The following is a 5,177-nucleotide window of genomic DNA, read 5'->3' as shown; positions in this document are numbered from 1 at the left end:
CCAGCCTCTGCCTACGCGGCGGAGTTCCGCCTACTCGCTTCTGACATACCCTGGGATGATCAAGCACTAATGGAGCAGTTTCGCTATGGCCTGTGAAATGATGTCAAAGATCTACTTCTAACCTTCCCCGAAGAACCAAAGTCTCTTACGGAGGCAATCAGTCGAGCGGTCCAATGTGACAACCGCCTCTTCGAACGGCGTTCGGAACGTCAATTACAGATACCACATGCTAGGCCGGAGCCCACTTACACCGCAGTCGCGGCTAGACCGTTTGCACGAGACATACCTCAAGCAAATACTTCGACACCGATGGAGATCGATACCATGCGTCGACGCGGCCCGTTATCGGAAGAAGAAAAGCAACGACGACGTGCAAATCGATTATGTCTTTATTGCGGTGGACCAAGGCATATCGCAATCAATTGTCCCCATAGGCCAAGAAGACAGGTAAATCAAATTGTAGCCTGTACTAAACCCGAGTCAATTCTTCCCTTAGGAGTGTCTGATAGTATTAATAGTACTAATAGAGTGTTTCATAGTATTCATAGTACTAATAGCCCAAGTATCTCAAATAAATTTGAAATCCTTAGTCAATTAGATGAAGAGTTAAACGATTGAGTCCAGCCAAAATAGGAGTCTTTTGGTTGGACAACAGCCCTAGATCTGTACAGCCCATTAGTGGTTCCATTCCTTCCAAGCAAGTTAGCAATGTGTTCCTAGCCCAAGTCATTGTTAGTACTAAAAGTACTCCCCCAGTACCCGTCCTAGCACTTTTAGATTCCGGAGCTAATTCCTATTTCATGGATCGAAATTTTGCCCAAGCTTCTCAGATATCCTTAAGAAAACTTCCTTGTCCCGCATCTGTAGTAGTCATTGATGGTCGTCCCATTGCTTCCGGGAATATTGTAGAAGAATCATAACCCATTCAAGTTGTCCTAGGTAGTTTTGTGTGTGTAATATCATTTAATATAATTAGTAGTCCAGAGCATCCCATTGTCCTAGGATTACCTTGGTTTGAATTACATAATCCAGCCATAGATTGGAGAACAAGAGAAGTCCGATATCAACCACCCCAAGAATCAACTCACCAAGTTTCGACCATTTCACTCCATCAACTACGCGAAGAAGGACCCAAGGAGGCAATGTTCCTATTTGCAATATCAGTACATCCTTCCAGCACTATTAAGGACTCCTCAGTACAACTTCCAGCAAAATATCATCCTTATGCCGATGTATTTGACAAGGTAAAAGCCGATACCCTTCCTCATCACCGTCCCTATGACTGTCCCATCGATTTACAACCAGGAACCGAGCCACCATGGGGACCAATTTACAACTTGTCACCCACCGAGTTAGAAGTCCTTTGAGCCTACATAGAGGAGAACTTGGCAAGCGGGTTCATCCGCCATTCGAAATCTCCGGCTGGTGCACCCATCTTCTTTGTCAAGAAGAAAGATGGCTCACTTCGTCTTGTCGTTGATTACCGCGGATTGAATAAAGTCACCATCCGGAATAGGTATGCACTTCCTCTTATATCAAGTCTTTTAGAGTGAGTTAATGGTGCCAAGTTTTTTACTAAAATCGACCTACGAGGAGCGTATAACCTCGTGCGGATCCGACCGGGAGATGAGTGGAAGACCGCCTTTCGCACACGGTATGGGCATTTCGAGTATACTGTTATGCCGTTTGGCCTAACCAATGCACCCGCAGTCTTCCAACACATGGCAAATGATATATTCAGAGACCTCTTGGATATCTGTTTGATCATTTATCTGGATGATCTATTGATTTATTCGAAGACCCAGGAAGAGCACGATTCTCATGTATTATTAGTACTAAAGCTACTCCGCGAGAATGGTCTTTATGCCAAGCTAGAAAAATGTAGCTTTGACTGCAAGCAAGTGGAATTTCTAGGCTACGTCATCTCCTCAAAGGGCATCGCCATGGATCCAGCTAAAATCCAAACTGTACTAGAGTGGCAAATTCCACGGTTGGTACGAGATGTACAATGTTTTCTAGGTTTTGCTAACTTCTACCGTAAGTTTATACAGGATTACTCGAAGATTATTTTACCTCTCACACAACTTACGAAGAAGGGCCAAGCATTTCTTTGGTCCATAGAAGTAGATATGGCTTTTCAGCATCTTAAGAAAGCCTTTACATCAGTACCGATTCTAGCTCATGTGGATACAAGCAAACCATTCATCATGGAGGCCGACGCATCAGATTTCGCCCTCGGTAGCATCCTTTCTCAACAAGGCGATAAAGAAGAGTTGCATCTAGTGGCTTTCCATTCGCGCAAATTCGATGTCGCAGAAATCAACTACGAAATACATGACAAGGAGTTATTAGCCATCGTGGATTCATTTGTACAATGGCGGCATTTCTTAGAGGGCTCTCCACATCAGGTCATTGTCTTTAGCGATCATAAAAATCTTGCTTATTTTCAGAACGCTCGCGTACTAAATCGACGGCAAGCTCAGTGGGCGCAATTCCTCACGCGTTTCGACTTCAAAATCACATATCGACCAGGGAAGCAGCAAGGAAAAGCAGATGCACTATCACGGCGTTCATATCTTGCACCTTGTCCTGGTGACGCAACATTTGATAATCAAAAGCAAGTAATCTTGGGACCAACACAATTGCACACGACGCGGATTTTTCACACCCCGATAGATTCACGGATTACCGATGACATACGTGCAACCTTGAAGACGAATAGTTTTGCTCAAGACATCCTGGCGCACATTGATACTTCTCGGGCATCCTGTTCTCAGTCTCAACAACCAGGTATTGACTACCGACAATTCGAATATCATGATGGCTTGTTATTCTTTAAAAAGCGCGTATATGTCCCCGATTGCTCCTGTCGCCTTCAAATCGTCCAACATTGTCATGACACCCATACGGCGGGACATTTCAGTAGTACTAAGACGTTGGAGCTAGTGCAACGATCTTTTTGGTGGCCCCACATGCGCCGTTTTGTCGACGACTACGTTCGGACCTGTGATGCTTGCTGCCGAGCAAAGATGCCACAACACCATCCATATGGCTTGTTGGAAGCCTTACCGATTCCAAGTAAACCGTGGCAGTCTATTTGTCTTGATTTTATCACAGATCTGCCGGTCTCGAAGGGGTTCGATACTATCCTAACCGTTGTCGATCGATATACGAAGATGGCACATTTTGTGCCATGTACTAAAGCCATCACTAGCGAGGAAACCGCCGCTCTTGTTATGCGTGAGGTATTTCGGCATCATGGCCTCCCAGACAGTATTATCAGTGACCGAGGCCCGCAATTTGTCTCCAAATTTTGGCAGCATCTCTTCAAGATGCTCAAGGTCTCCTGCAACCTCTCCTCCGGCTACCATCCTCAAACCCACGGGCAGGCGGAACGAACAAACCAAACGCTAGAGCAATATCTCCGGTGTTTCCTGAGTTATCAACAGGACGATTGGGCCGAGATTCTCCACTTTGCGGAGTTTGCGTATAATAATGCTATTCACTCCTCGACTCAGGTCTCCCCATTTTTCGCTTATACCGGTTTCCATCCTCGCTGGTCGGTGATCGACACTCCGGAGCTACCTACCAACCCTCGTGCCGAGCATCATTTGGAGAGGCTATGCAAGATCCAGATGGATCTCTCTACTCACCTTCGTCATGCTCAACACACACTGAAGACTTATGAGGATTGTCATCGGATTCCCTCCTCTTTTGCCATCGGAGATCGAGTATGGCTCTTACGTCGTCACATCAAGACTACTCGACCGTGCGACAAGTTGGATTATCGACGACTCAGTCCCTTCCGTATTATGGGTAAGATTAATGATGTCACCTTCCGCCTTGATCTCCCTCCGCCGCTTCAGATACATCCGGTTTTCCATTGTTCTCTTCTTGAACCTTATAAAGCCAACACCATCGCCGCCCCCGCTGGAGTTGGACGCCGGCCCGAAGTATGAAGTTGCTGCCATCCTCGATTCCAAACTTGTTCGCAACAAACTTTATTACTTGGTCGATTGGCTCGGTTATAGTCCAAGCGAACGTACTTGGGAACCCGTCGAGCATGTTGCCAATGCTCAGGATCTTCTTGCTGATTTCCACCGAAAGTATTCGGACAAACCCAGTTCGCAATCAGCGCCGACTCGTTCCACTCGTCGTCTTTAAGGGGGAGATAGTGTCATGATATGGCAAGACTCGACCCCATGACCTTATGCTACATGGGTCGAGCTCTTACCATTAGACTATGAATTGTAATACGTAGGATATTATTTTCATTTATGCTTTATCATAGAAAATTGATGTATATTCCAGATCTCTCTCGAACATTCTAGAAGCTTCAGGATTATTCCTGAGAACACTATAAAAGAGGGCACTAGGCATTATGTTGAACCAAATTGGTTCAACACCAGTCTTAAGCCTCTTAGCCGATTTGTACTTATCTTTCATATAATATAAGAGATGTTGTCATCATCTTATCTCTCTCTCTCCTCTTCTCACTTCCTCTCTCTCGGGAATATTACACAGTCTCGTCCTCTTAGTACTAATAGTACTACTCTTCTTAGTACTAATTCTATCTCTGCTTTAGTACTATTCCTGACACCATGTAGCTTTTTTCACAGGATGAATAAACCCTACCTTAAGTAGTTTATCTATTTCTTCTTTGACCTTAATTGCATAATTAGGATTCAGATGATACATGCGTTGTTGAACCAGCTTCGCATCTTTATGCATATTAATTTGGTGTTGACAGAAAGCTAGATCCAACCCTTACATGTCTTCGAAGGACCAAGCGAACACATCCTTATACTATTTGAGTAAGCCAATTAATTGTTGCTTGTCAGCTAACAACATGTCCTTTGCGATCAGTATTGCTTTTGGTTCAAGTGTTTTATCTTCCCCAGCTAAATTTATCTCCTCTAATGCCGAAGCTTGAACTTGTTGAGATACTTTCATGTCTTTTTCGGTAGCCTCCTACTGAAGGCGGATTTCTTTCATTGTTTGATCATCAAGTGGTAAGTCATCCTATGGATCAACATATGATGTAAGAGCTTGTAATAGGTCCACCTCTAACAAGGGGATATTTTTTGGGTCATCATTAAAATAATTATTCTCCTCCACTTCATCCAATCCTTCCATCATATTGATTGCCTCTGCATGAACCGGCAGACATTGCCTAC

The sequence above is a fragment of the Azolla caroliniana genome, unplaced genomic scaffold (genome assembly GCF_043228905.1).
Source record: "Azolla caroliniana isolate FFs.n. ecotype wild unplaced genomic scaffold, voAzoCaro1.0.p SCAF_11, whole genome shotgun sequence".
In the NCBI taxonomy this organism is placed as follows: Eukaryota; Viridiplantae; Streptophyta; class Polypodiopsida; order Salviniales; family Salviniaceae; genus Azolla; species Azolla caroliniana.
Note: the sequence above shows the minus strand (reverse complement) of the source record.